General features: G+C 39.6%; 1 long non-coding RNA gene across 1 annotated transcript in view; it reads right to left on the reverse strand.

The window, feature by feature from the left end:
* LOC138052813 (uncharacterized) overlaps positions 1-6593 on the reverse strand; it is an 11898-nt gene extending 5305 nt beyond the window's left edge. Inside the window, exons 1-2 of the long non-coding RNA XR_011133154.1 lie at positions 6456-6593; positions 6268-6362 (exon numbers count right to left, since the gene is read on the reverse strand). This is a non-coding gene — a long non-coding RNA (uncharacterized lncRNA). The remainder of the gene's footprint in view (positions 1-6267; positions 6363-6455) is intronic.
* Positions 6594-15000: the final 8407 nt, after the last annotated feature.

Genomic DNA, 15000 nt, shown 5'->3' on the forward strand with positions numbered 1-15000 from the left:
CAGCCATTTGATGAGGGCCAGTCTCGTGCTTCTCAAGTTGCCTCCTTCATGCCCAAAAGAATTCTGGGTAATTCTGCTATTCCATGACAAGGGATGACACCCGATTGTCATTTCATAGATTTTTTTTATAAGTGTCGGGCCAGCCAGTCCTACCAGCGAAATACAGCCTCGATTGAAGTTTTCAGCTTTCAAAACTTGCCCAAATTGTATCGGTAGGTCCTGGAATTCGTCCACAGAAAGGCCAGAGAGACAACTTCACTCGTGAACCGCCATGTTTACAACAGAGCATTTTAGGCGTCCCCAGTCTGCGTGAAACCATCTCTCACCTCTGGCTCGAGAACACCAGACACGCGCGCTTTTTACCTTACGAGTTTATGCCTGTAGAATCTGTTTAACTGAAATGTCAATTCCTTGTAACTGAGCCAGCATCTTAATTTCCACGTATCGGAGAGCCAGAAGCTTTGCGCATGCGCGGACGGCATGTTTGAACAAAAGAGAAAAACGCAGTACCTCCAGACCAGGTGCTGGAGCGTCGTACCAAACGAGTCATCCCGGGATTTCGGCCCGTGCGATCGCTTTTGGACGCAGTTGGCCCTTCGCTGCTTTCTGCTACCGACCTTGCCTCCCGGTACGGCATTGAGGGAGAGATATGTCGGCCCCTAAACCATATAAGACAAATCCCACGCCTACTCACAGCTCCAAACCGCCCTTGTCAATTTAACGTAAGAATTCGATGGCTTAAATATATAAGAGAAAAGTCATTTTATCTGACATGTGGTAAGTACTGAAGGTCGGAGATTACAAATTGTGCGCACGCGCCCTACTAAACTTAACATATATACATGCATGCATAAACTTTTATTTCTTCTCGAATTTCAGACTAACTACAAGAGCTAATATCTTCGAAACATTACATTTACAGCTAAAATACATAGCATGTACAGATACATACTAGATACATAATATTTATTATATAAAGATATACTAATGATAAAGAAAAGCCGCTGTACAAAATGCGGCCCTGGATTCACTTTTGAAACCAGTAAACTCAGTGGTACGGATAAAATCAGGTAGCGCATTCCGCAACTCAGCTGATACGTAAGAAAAAAGAACTAAGAAACATAACTGGTCGATTTAGGTTTATTGAGGGACAGAAGGTAATTTTCGCGAAGATCACGCCTAAAAAGAGGACGGGAGGAAAAACGTACTTTTTTGTACAAGCAGGAAAACCCTTAAAAAAAAAAATAAAAAGAAAAAAGAAAAGAAAATATAGTTTTATGAAGTAATATGAGGAGATTTTGAACGCGCTTATTGCATAGAGATGTAGAGTTTGCCTTTAGTAGTTAGAGAACAGGTAATCTGCAAATATAAATCTGGTTATTCTCTTATTTACGTTATACCGTTCCTTTGACACGAGGATCACAGCGAAAAAAGCACAAATTTGTCGCGAATTTTCTATGACATTAAAATTTGTTCAGAAATCAAAAGTCTACGTTAACTGCACACACCAGGGTTGCTGCTAAGTATCTGGCTAGAAATCGTCTTCTCACTTTTTCCTCCGGCCGCACTTCAGCCATTTGATGAGGGCCAGTCTCGTGCTTCTCAAGTTGCCTCCTTCATGCCCAAAAGAATTCTGGGTAATTCTGCTATTCCATGACAAGGGAAGACACCCGATTGTCATTTCATAGATTTTTTTTATAAGTGTCGGGCCAGCCAGTCCTACCAGCGAAATACAGCCTCGATTGAAGTTTTCAGCTTTCAAAACTTGCCCAAATTGTATCGGTAGGTCCTGGAATTCGTCCACAGAAAGGCCAGAGAGACAACTTCACTCGTGAACCGCCATGTTTACAACAGAGCATTTTAGGCGTCCCCAGTCTGCGTGAAACCATCTCTCACCTCTGGATCGAAAAGACCAGACACGCGCGCTTCTTACCTTACGAGTTTATGCCTGTAGAATCTGTTTAACTGAAATGTCAATTCCTTGTAACTGAGCAAGCATCTTAATTTTCACGTATCGGAGAGCCAGAAGCTTTGCGCATGCGCGGACGGCATGTTTGAACAAGAGAGAAAAACGCAGTACCTCCAGACCAGGTGCTGGAGCGTCGTACCAAACGAGTCATCCCGGGATTTCGGCCCGTGCGATCGCTTTTGGACGCAGTTGGCCCTTCGCTGCTTTCTGCTACCGACCTTGCCTCCCGGTACTGCATTGAGGGAGAGATATGTCGGCCCCTAAACCATATAAGACAAATCCCACGCCTACTCACAGCTCCAAACCGCCCTTGTCAATTTAACGTAAGAATTCGATGGCTTAAATATATAAGAGAAAAGTCATTTTATCTGACATGTGGTAAGTACTGAAGGTCGGAGATTACAAATTGTGCGCACGCGCCCTACTAAAATTAACATATATACATGCATGCATAAACTTTTATTTAATCTCGAATTTCAGACTAACTACAAGAGCTAATATCTTCGAGACAGTACATTTACAGCTAAAATACATAGCATGTACAGATACATACTAGATACATAATATTTATTATATAAAGATATGCTAATTATAAAGAAAAGCCGCTGTACAAAATGCGGCCCTGGATTCACTTTTGAAACCAGTAAACTCAGTGGTACGGATAAAATCAGGTAGCGCATTCCGCAACTCAGCTGATACGTAAGAAAAAAGAACTAAGAAACATAACTGGTCGATTTAGGTTTATTGAGGGACAGAAGGTAATTTTCGCGAAGATCACGCCTAAAAAGAGGACGGGAGGGAAAACGTACTTTTTTGTACAAGCAGGAAAACCCTTAAAAAAAAAATAAAAAGAAAAAAGAAAAGAAAATATAGTTTTATGAAGTAATATGAGGAGATTTTGAACGCGCTTATTGCATAGAGATGTAGAGTTTGCCTTTAGTAGTTAGAGAACAGGTAATCTGCAAATATAAATCTGGTTATTCTCTTATTTACGTTATACCGTTCCTTTGACACGAGGATCACAGCGAAAAAAGCACAAATTTGTCGCGAATTTTCTATGACATTAAAATTTGTTCAGAAATCAAAAGTCTACGTTAACTGCACACACCAGGGTTGCTGCTTAGTATCTGGCTAGAAATCGTCTTCTCACTTTTTCCTCCGGCCGCACTTCAGCCATTTGATGAGGGCCAGTCTCGTGCTTCTCAAATTGCCTCCTTCATGCCCAAAAAAATTCTGGGTAATTCTGCTATTCCATGACAAGGGAAGACACCCGATTGTCATTTCATAGATTTTTTTTATAAGTGTCGGGCCAGCCAGTCCTACCAGCGAAATACAGCCTCGATTGAAGTTTTCAGCTTTCAAAACTTGCCCAAATTGTATCGGTAGGTCCTGGAATTCGTCCACAGAAAGGCCAGAGAGACAACTTCACTCGTGAACCGCCATGTTTACAACAGAGCATTTTAGGCGTCCCCAGTCTGCGTGAAACCATCTCTCACCTCTGGATCGAAAAGACCAGACACGCGCGCTTCTTACCTTACGAGTTTATGCCTGTAGAATCTGTTTAACTGAAATGTCAATTCCTTGTAACTGAGCAAGCATCTTAATTTTCACGTATCGGAGAGCCAGAAGCTTTGCGCATGCGCGGACGGCATGTTTGAACAAGAGAGAAAAACGCAGTACCTCCAGACCAGGTGCTGGAGCGTCGTACCAAACGAGTCATCCCGGGATTTCGGCCCGTGCGATCGCTTTTGGACGCAGTTGGCCCTTCGCTGCTTTCTGCTACCGACCTTGCCTCCCGGTACGGCATTGAGGGAGAGATATGTCGGCCCCTAAACCATATAAGACAAATCCCACGCCTACTCACAGCTCCAAACCGCCCTTGTCAATTTAACGTAAGAATTCGATGGCTTAAATATATAAGAGAAAAGTCATTTTATCTGACATGTGGTAAGTACTGAAGGTCGGAGATTACAAATTGTGCGCACGCGCCCTACTAAACCTAACATACATACATGCATGCATAAACTTTTATTTCTTCTCGAATTTCAGACTAACTACAAGAGCTAATATCTTCGAAACATTACATTTACAGCTAAAATACATAGCATGTACAGATACATACTAGATACATAATATTTATTATATAAAGATATACTAATTATAAAGAAAAGCCGCTGTACAAAATGCAGCCCTGGATTCACTTTTGAAACCAGTAAACTCAGTGGTACGGATAAAATCAGGTAGCGCATTCCGCAACTCAGCTGATACGTAAGAAAAAAGAACTAAGAAACATAACTGGTCGATTTAGGTTTATTGAGGGACAGAAGGTAATTTTCGCGAAGATCACGCCTAAAAAGAGGACGGGAGGAAAAACGTACTTTTTTGTACAAGCAGGAAAACCCTTAAAAAAAAAAATAAAAAGAAAAAAGAAAAGAAAATATAGTTTTATGAAGTAATATGAGGAGATTTTGAACGCGCTTATTGCATAGAGATGTAGAGTTTGCCTTTAGTAGTTAGAGAACAGGTAATCTGCAAATATAAATCTGGTTATTCTCTTATTTACGTTATACCGTTCCTTTGACACGAGGATCACAGCGAAAAAAGCACAAATTTGTCGCGAATTTTCTATGACATTAAAATTTGTTCAGAAATCAAAAGTCTACGTTAACTGCACACACCAGGGTTGCTGCTTAGTATCTGGCTAGAAATCGTCTTCTCACTTTTTCCTCCGGCCGCACTTCAGCCATTTGATGAGGGCCAGTCTCGTGCTTCTCAAGTTGCCTCCTTCATGCCCAAAAGAATTCTGGGTAATTCTGCTATTCCATGACAAGGGAAGACACCCGATTGTCATTTCATAGATTTTTTTTATAAGTGTCGGGCCAGCCAGTCCTACCAGCGAAATACAGCCTCGATTGAAGTTTTCAGCTTTCAAAACTTGCCCAAATTGTATCGGTAGGTCCTGGAATTCGTCCACAGAAAGGCCAGAGAGACAACTTCACTCGTAAACCGCCATGTTTACAACAGAGCATTTTAGGCGTCCCCAGTCTGCGTGAAACCATCTCTCACCTCTGGGTTCTTTCAAAGGCTTGTCTTTACCCACATTCTAGCTTAATGATGCTAGGCTGTCGGCTTGTGTAGACGAAACTGCCCCTAAAAATCGCTTATAATTCTGGGGACCGTTGACATTTGTCACGTGATTACTTAACCTGAGCCCAGCCACATTGACCCAAAACCGCAGATGTGTCAATGAGTACTTCTTATATGGTGAAACTAATTGCAGCACATCGTTCATCGCCAGAAAAGTACTAAAAATAGCAAGCACTTGAGTCGTTAAGTGCTAAACTTATGACATGTGTTTACAATGTCAGCGATGTAACGTTTATGAGGACGACGAGGAGGTAAAACTCTCTACTCTGCGAGTTGTGTATCCTACACAAAGATCGCGCCTAGCCAAGTAATAATAAGTTCCCACCAGGATTGTGCAGTACTCTTACAGGACTATGAGTTAAGTAACCAGTTAAAGAAGGAAGTTATTTTTAGGTAACTTTATATACAACTTAAGGTGTTTCGTATACTTATGCAGTATTAGGTTATCTGTTAAAAAGGGTTAGCTTTGCATTTTGTAATTGCCACATCTTGTCAAATTCCAAAGATAAGTAATTTTAGGGATAACTGTTTTAGTAATTCTAGCCCGGGGGGGAGGGGGGAAGGGGGGGGGGGGAGGGGGGAGATTAGATTATTTAGGTGCAAAAGTAGGCATAAGTCCATCATGTCCTTCAACGAACCACAACCATTCCAGGCTGGTACTTTGTCCCATAGATAGTCACCCACTAAACACTACCCAAAGAAATCAGCAAGTTGTTTTTAGTGATCTATGTAAAACCCCTGCATTTATGTAGGCTTTCATGGTAATAAAGAACAGCAACAATAATAATTAAGTTTTAATATATTTGTTTTTCAAAGGGGATTCTTGGTCAGTCAGCAACAGACAAAACAAGAAGCTACAGGTAGCTGACACTTTGCTCAAAGGATTTTTAGACCATTTCCTTTAAAGTTCACAGTATTTCTGTGTGTGTTTTTTATGGTACAGTGTCTTGGTCAATATCCAGTTTTGATTCTTTTCATGACCAAGTGATACAGTAAAGTACGATTGTAGAACATGCATTGACTCCAATCAAAACCAGTCAACAGACGCTTTATAAGTTTCTACAATGGCATTTAATTTTCTTAACGATACCAGACACAGACACAGCTCAGGTAAAATTACTAAAACTCATCTTAAATTTGTATTAATTTACCTTGAAAACATAACATTGTCATCATCTCGACCCATCGTGTTCTGAATCATCAATTTTTGGTTTGCTGTTAGAATCTGCCTGATGTACAACTTTCCCTAAAACAATCAAATAGCTGGTATAACTTTTGTCTCAGCCAAATGCCTTTTACCACACCCCATAAATATCAAAATTATTTAATGACACTCTACCTGTCCCTATTTCCACATATGTTCTCAAGTATCCCCCATCCTCTGCCAAATGGTAACACTGAAGCTTCTGGTGTCGAAACGCCAGTGATTTACAAATGTTCTTGAAATTAAAAACACCATGAGATAACCTCTTGAAATAAGAATTCTTTGCTTCAAACCTCATACACCAGTGCCGCACAAGTGGACCAAGTCTGTTTTGCAATTAAGAAAATGTAATATGCACAAATACATACTATTGTTTGGGTAATATGTAATATAATCATCCTACAGTAATAATAGCAATTATTATAATTATAATAATAATAATTATTATTATTATTATTATCATTATCATCATTATCATTATCATTATCATTATCATGCATTGATATGAATAATTATCCACAAGCAGGATACGGGACTATATTTAGTAAATTTACTCATGGGTTTCACACCAAAGCGATCATCAGAGTAAAAAGCTAAATATTTAGCTTTTAGTCTGATCATTGCTTCGGCGTGAAACCCATGAGTAACTAAACTAAGTATAGTCCCGTATGGATGTTGTTCAAACTTGACAGCAGTGATCTGCATCAAGTAAGGCACAAAATGATACCCTTTCAACTTTGGGATTTAATACAGTCATTTGCAATATTTGTGATGTCATCAATTTGCTAACAAGAACTTTAATATCTCTGGAATGAAGGAAGGTATTCCAAAATAGAAAAGACCCTTCTTCATCATTTCGAAAGGTCTTTAAAATAAGCAAAATATATTTTTAACATCATAGACACTTCAATACATACAGTCATGCACTTGTCACTCCAAGCGGTTGTAATTGTTCATGTTATTTACCATATACATGTATATGTAGTTATGAAATCCTGGAAACTTCAAAAGCGAGAACGCTTCTGTTCTAGTTTACAATGTTTGTTTAATTGACTGTGACCATGCACAATCTTTTGTTTTCGGTTCTGAAGTTAGTCAAAAATTTTGATTGGTTATCTTCCCGAAAAAGTGCATGCATTTTTTTTGTGCAAGGTCAATGCCCAAAAAAGCACACGACTACATGAAGCAAAGAAATGTGCTGACTTTCATAACATTGCTATGGTTTAAGGTGGACGAAAACAGGTAACATGTTGTCAAATTTTGGTTATGAAGTCTACCAGAGCTATTTGAGGTTGAATGACTGCATAAGAATTTATTCAGTACTACTTGAAAACCTCATTAACATTGAACTACAGACAAATTCATGAAAATTTGTTGGCAACAGAATGTTCACAGTCAGCATAAGTCAAGATTGCATTTTTTGGAGAATTTACTCCATGCAAATTTCATATTGTTGTTTATAACATGTTCTTTTCCACTTCTTTCTCTGCGCAGGTTGTGCCAACTGAAGAAGACTTGACTGGGCTGAAGAAAGATTCCCCGCCATTTATCCTCATCGTCTGGGAACTCCCCAATTATGATGATATTTTCATCATTGCAGAAGGCCAAAAATTACTGAAAGTTACCGGAGGCCATCTTGTTGCTGTTAAATGTTTGATTTCTTTTTATTATATGCTTAACTTTTGTTATACGAAGGCCTGTGCGAATACATTCATTTTTCTTCAGAAACACAGTCTACACATCTTTGATTCCCAAAAAAACCCTGTCAAAGTTACAGTTTTTGTTAACGAACTAAGCAAGTAGGTAGTCGGGAAGTTTGGAAAGAGATGGAGAACTAAGACCAAACAAGCAATATTAAAGAACTCATATACACTGTAGGCTGTTAGTTAAAGTAATGTTATCTGTAGAGTTGTGCGTCTTTTTCTTAAGTGTAATTTTACGATTGAGTTTATATTATCCATTGTCACGTGTAATTTTATTGATATATAGATGTCAAATAAACATAATTACACTTCATATTGGGATTGAATTATACTTTTTCATCGTGTAATTTCAAGTTTTTTAGACGGGGTAGATCACTACACCGTCATACGGGGTAATTTTACCCTTCCTTTCTGATATTATTAGCCTTGCTTCATGTGTAATTTTACAAGTGCAAAGTTGTATAACACACATTTTACACTACTTTGCGTTTAAATATACCATTCTTTTGAGATTTAAACTACACCGTAGAAGTTGGTGTAATAATACACACAAAAAAACAGATAGCGGGGCTGGCAACAATTTTACACAATTTTTAAGTGTAGTCTTACACTTTAATTTTTAGCGCCGTGTAGGCTGTGACAAAGGTGGGCTTAAACAAACTCGTCTTCCACTTTTTGGTCAACCGTTTAACTGTATATTGTGATTGTAGTTCATGAATGGGAAGGGACTCTGTCGATATCCGTTTCTTTTTACATTTAATGTCGTGCTTTATCCTGCACACTTACTCTCCATTTGGGTCATTCCAAAAGATGGCCCAGTCGATTTACTCTTGAATGGCACGCCGGAGAGGGGGGGGGGGGGGGGGGGGGGGGGGGGGGGTGGTTCTTGAAGTTCTTGTTCAAGTAAAGGTAGATAGGCGTTGGAAAGCACCACCTACCCATAAAAAAGTTCATCAACAATTAGCACATTCAACAAAAACTAAGCAAGTTATCTCTTCAGTTCAGAACAACAGCAAAAGTCTTTACTAATTAAAAAGTCAACCTAAAGTGGAGTAGATTCGCTTACTCGACTGCAATTTCACAGTCAAATAAAGCAGCTCACAACTGGACACCCATTTCACACAAAAAGCCTATAAATGTGATTGTTGAAATATCTCAGAATCTCTGTCAACACGGAATTGCAAACGCTTTCAGGCCTTCTTCCTTTTTTTAGCTAGTTTTCAAAGTATGTGAGGCAGCGAGGCATACGAGGCATATAAGCTTATTAAAGAAGGAAAACATAAAGCTTACCTGAAAGCTAACCGTTGTAAATAAGTGTTTTGCCTCTCGTTCTATTTCTCTCAGCTTTACGTTGGTTTCATTGAAATTTTCTCTTCTTCTCCTCCCTCGGATTTTCTCGAGAATTTCTCAAATTTCGTCGCCTCTTTTCTCGTGCTCTTTCCTGCTCTTTGCTGGTCACTAATATGATTTCCCGCCAGAAAAACGCGGGTTGCCAAATGCAACGCTGCTACGCGATTTCCCGCCAAGGAAAATTGCCCGAATACTCCCGTCCCCAGAGGCTGTCCTGCCTCCCCACCTCCACCCCGACAGTCTGTACGGGCGGACGGACGTACATGACGTCATAGCCAAAATTTCTCGAATAGATAGATTTCCCAAAAAAATGTTACCCATGGTGCTCCGCTTGCGTGCTTCGCGCGCCTGAGCTCCGCTACTAATCAGTACAATTGACTCGAATGTAAACCCTTTTTCCTTGCAACCCGCTCTTTTTTGGTGTCAATTATCTTTTCTCACTTACTGTTACTTCACTCACGATGTAAGGAGAGATTTATCAGCCCGAGAGCCATAAGACACGAATGGTTCAGGGGGCGATTAATTTCTCCCTCTCTGGTTCGAAAGTAGCACGGGGGACCCCAAACAGAGTTTTTGCTTTTTTTTGCTTTTTTTTTTTTACAAATACGCATGCGTCCTGTACGTACTATCGTGTGATTGGTAGTGTGCTTACCACATAAAGAAATGCAAGAAAAAAAAATTGAATGTATAGACCATCCTTTTTTTCTTATTTATATTCTAATAGAGGAGCTACGAATAGTCTAGGGGTTAATTAACCACGAATGGTTCAGAGGCCGATTATTATTGGACTCGAAGGATTGTTTACATTTAATCAGTGTCTATTTCAACTTTATAAAGAGTATTCTAGAGAAAGCGTTTTAAGCCTTCAAGATACATGCACCTAGACAGACCCCGCTGCGACTTGTCATGTGGGTTCAAAACATAACATATTTGTGGTATTTTCGTAAATTTCCCGGTGAAAAGAATGGACTTATGAATTCCAAATTTTTTTGCTGATTCTGTTGCGAACAAAGATTGGAAAATAAAAGCGTTTCTGCTGGATAATAGAAGTCATTTTCTACGCTTTCAAGCAAACTCGCTTCGGAGAACCATCCATCACATTTCCATGTAATCTTGCGTTGTTTGTTTCAAACTTCGCACAAGCGCGGCCGTCGTTCAGCGCTGTAGATGGTGTGTATGCTCGATTTCCAGCCGTTTTAATATTTGGAAGTGCGATTAACATCCTCCGCTCAACGAACGGGTAGACCACTGGTCCGCGTCTTTTTTTCGTGAAGTAGCACCCGTCGCAATTGTATTTTGTATTCAGCCAATTGTATTTTGTACTTAGCGGGCAGGCGACTTTCTGATTGGTGGAAAATAGAATTGGCTGGACCAGTGATCTAGCCGTGTCCGCGGAGGAACGCATTTCATGTGTTGCTTAAACAATTTGCCCACCCCAGAAGTCAACATTGTTCAACATTCTTCAACAAAATCGGGTTATTGAAGCCATTTTCCCAGGCCTTTAAAGAAATTATTTAGCTATATTATTCGACGAGGGCGCACTGGATATGAAGTGATTTATAACCAACGAGGATTATCATTTTATATCCAGCAATCCCGAGTAGAATAATTGCTTTATTAAAAACTCCAGGATCAACAACTCTTCCATCTTGGTTTTATCAGGCTGGCGCAAGATGGTCAGTGAAGTGTCAGTGTTAATAATTAACGACATGCACGAGCCAAAAACGTTGCGAAAAAGATGTTCCCACATGATTACTGTGACCATTTCAATTCAATTCAGTCAGCGAATAGGGGTGATTATGAGGTTAAGGAATCTCATACCAACTGAGGCCAAATTACAAATTTATAAGGCAGCCATCCTCCCTCACTTAACGTACTGCCATTTAATTTGTCATTTTTGTAGGGCCTCGGATACTCGCAGACTGGAGAGAGTGCAGGAGCGGGGATTGCGTGCTGTTTTTTAAGGAAAAGATGTCTAACAACTACCAACAGTTGCTAAAAAAAAGCCAAGTTACCATCCTTGCTTAATAGGATCCGGAGACTACAAGTTATATGTATTTTAATGTATAAAGTGAAACATAGTTTGTGCTCCGGGACAATTTGTAATTTGTTCATGACTAACAGTCATTCCTATAATTTACAGCAAATGGATTTCTATCTACCTACCGTAGTTTTAGCACTGTTAAGTATGGAGAACATTCAATAAGAGTTTAGGCCCTAGACTCTGGAGCAAGCTATCAAGTAAAAACAGATCGGCTGCCACTCTCAGGCATTTTAAGACAATGATACGTAAACGTGATCTAAGTAACATCATAGAAGGATGTAGTGGGTGTTACTTATGTAATTCATGATTTTATAAATTTTAATTGTAGTTATTTGTATTCTTTAGATGCACGGTAACTTATTTGTATTTGCATTGTTTAGATTTTAGTTAGGTGTCCCCTATTAGCAGAGGATATTCTCCCCAGCTAGACTTCATTTGACACGTTAATATTATTATTACCAAGCTTGCAGCAAACTGGACTACAACAGAGAGCGTCATTTTGTGGCTCACTGAGTTGAGCATCGAGCTGTCACGCAAATGGTTACCCTTTCAAGACTTCTCGGATAAGGACTGTAAACCGTAAGCCCAGTCTCACAAATACCTTCTATGTTTATAAGTTTCCTGTGGGACGTTGAGGAACCCACACACTATTCGAGAAGAGTAGGGGATGTAGTCCCCGGTGTTCTGGCTGTCCTGTTCTCTCCAGGAGAAGTGACCGGCTTGGCAGTGATGTCTCTAAAAAAACTTACGGTGTATGAGGCCACCCAAGCAGAAACAGTAGTAAGTCAAAAAGGGACTTTGTCGAGTGCTGGAACATGTAGATATAGTAGTAATAAGTAATCACATGATTTTTCTCGCGGGTCCGAGCAAAAAGGTGTGATGCAGTAGACTGGGGTCTACTAAAAAGCCTTTTCAAAGTGGCGGCAAGTGTTGAGGTCGGCGACTCACTCGAAAAATTGGAAGAATTGTTTTTACAGGACACTACAGACGACTTTTTTGATTTGAACGAGGAAAAAAATTCTTCAGATGTTCCAGACACATAGCTGATGTTAATGTAACAAACATTTTCCCTCTGTTTTTGATTGGTTTTCTCCTATGACCTATGGTCTTAGGTAAATCCCGTAAATCCAAGTGTTTTGATTGGTGCTTTCTTGTTCAGGACTTTGCCATACAAGCCATAATTTCCATGGAAAAGGTTATAAGCCATTATTTTTTTGCATTTTGTTTATATTCTGGTAACAAAGCAAAGGAACTCATTTAGTAAAAGGTGAGTATTTTTACGACTCATGCTGTGTGTTGAAGGACCCAAAAGGCAAGTCAAAATACGAGTAACAACTTGGAAATATTAAGCTCTTACTAACCGAGCCTGAGGGCCATACTGGGGAGTATTGGATGAACATTGTGGAACTAAAGATGGAGCGCAGCGAGGTCCATACAAAAACGACCAAGGTGCAATATTCCTCAGTATGGTCCTGGCAAGCTTGGTTAGAAATTAGTTTATCATATAGTACTCGGGCCATGGTTGTTTCTTGAATTTGTGACAAAAATTACACAGCTTATGACCGCTTCCAAAGAAATGGTCAGCATAGCAAAATGACATGACAGTATGAACAACTGATAACCCAGTGGCCCTCACTAAATTACACTAATATTTACACTAAGTAATTAAAATAATTGATAAAAGAGTTAAAAATATATAGAATATCGTCCAAAGTTAAAAACTCAAGTCCTTCTTCTGAGTGACTAAAAATTTCTTAAAAAGGCTTGTCTTAAAACGTGAGTAACTGTCCAAAACTCTCAAAGATCTTGGTAAAGAGTTCCAATCCCTAATAGAACGAACTGTAAAAGAACGACCCCCCTCCGTAGCATAACTATATCTAGGACAAAACAAATTTAAATTACAATATCTTGTGTTCCTCGTATGCATGCCAGAATTTATAATTAAAAGTTCGTTTAGGTAATTAAAAAATGATTAATTGCATAATTAGAATACATTATCATAGCCTCCACGTGCTTGTAAGAACTTAGGCTTATGCAATAAGCCTTGTTGTTGTTAACATGTCGCTTGTGTGCGAGTGAACATTATATGGTGTCAGAATAAAACATGGAAGTTTTCAAGACTCTAGGAGCTCTAGTGCTTGAAGGAAATCTTTCCGAGAATTGGATGAGGTGGGTCCAACGCTTCGACCTTTACTTGACGACGTCGGGAAAGATCGAAGAAAATGAAAAGGTGCAGTGCGCCATTCTGCTGCACACAATCGGCGAAGAAGCGCTCGAGATATACAATACGTTCCGATTCGCTACTGGTGAAGATCCTAACAAGATTGCTCACCTAAAGAAAAAGTTTGAAGATTACTTCAATCCGAGAAAGAACACTGTGTTCGAAAGATACAAGTTTTGGGAATGTAAACAACAACTTAGACGGCGAATCTATCGATCAGTTTATCACCGAATTGAAGACTCGTGCGAAGTCATGTGAATTTGGCCCCCAGCAAGACAGCCTGATTCGAGATCGAATTGTATTTGGTGTAAGTGACACTCGTCTTAAAGAGAGATTGCTTCGTGAATCGTCTGATCTTACCCTTGAGAAAGCGGCGAGTCTTTGCAGAGCGGCAGAAGCTAGCGCCAAACAACTAAAGGAACTCCAGACATCGGAGAAGGTACCCGTTCACGCGGTAAAACCAAGAAGCAAACCAACCAAGCCAGCGCCCGCTACTAGCAAAACATCGCGCCAGCTGCAGCAATTTAACTGCAAGAATTGTGGAACAAAGCACCACGTGCTTGTAAGAACTTAGGCTTATGCAATAGACCTTGTTGTTGTTAACATGCATGTCGCTTTTGCGCGAGTGAACATTATAGCGTTTTAGTGGATCCTTAAACAAAATATACCCTTATGGAACTCAATAATGGAAAGTCAGTTGGATAAACTAGGCAGGCGGTGAAATACAAACACCTGGAATCTTAAAAGCGACGAGTAATGGACTTCGACAACAATCTATCGCCCGTGGAGCCGAAATCAAAGTGAGCTGTGTTTCTAATATTTTACCAAGTGTGCTGTTATGTAGAACACTGGAACCAAATGGAAAATTCTCAGGTAACTTATGGGTTCAACAAAGACAGAGAACGAATGGAACACCTTAAGTGGATCTGTAATCAACTCTGCACAGTCTTCAGTAAAAACATAATTGGAAATGTGACAGCCAAGAATTATTTGAAAGAAAGCTTGTCGTCTATTTTGTGCTTCACTATTCAAGGAAAAGGTTCTTCATGGGAACGGTTTGATCCTGAAATTTTTTGTTGTTGTAATATTGCGCATATTTGACACGATTTGAGCTTTCAATTATTGAAAGCTAACAGTTTTAAAATGGGTGTTTAGACTTAAATAATGTTTATCAGCGCAATTTGTCTGCAGTCTGCAAATGTCAGACACCGAAATAGGAAGGCGTTTTTGCATCTAATAGCAAATAAGTTGTTTCAAAAAATTGTTTGCTGGAAAAGGTCGCCTTTATGAATTCATCATGTTTTATAATATGCGAGCTTAACTGGATAGTTTTTATGGCAATAGTGAAGCATTTTCGTGTCA

The sequence above is a fragment of the Montipora capricornis genome, chromosome 6 (assembly GCF_036669925.1).
Source record: "Montipora capricornis isolate CH-2021 chromosome 6, ASM3666992v2, whole genome shotgun sequence".
Classification (NCBI taxonomy): domain Eukaryota; kingdom Metazoa; phylum Cnidaria; class Anthozoa; order Scleractinia; family Acroporidae; genus Montipora; species Montipora capricornis.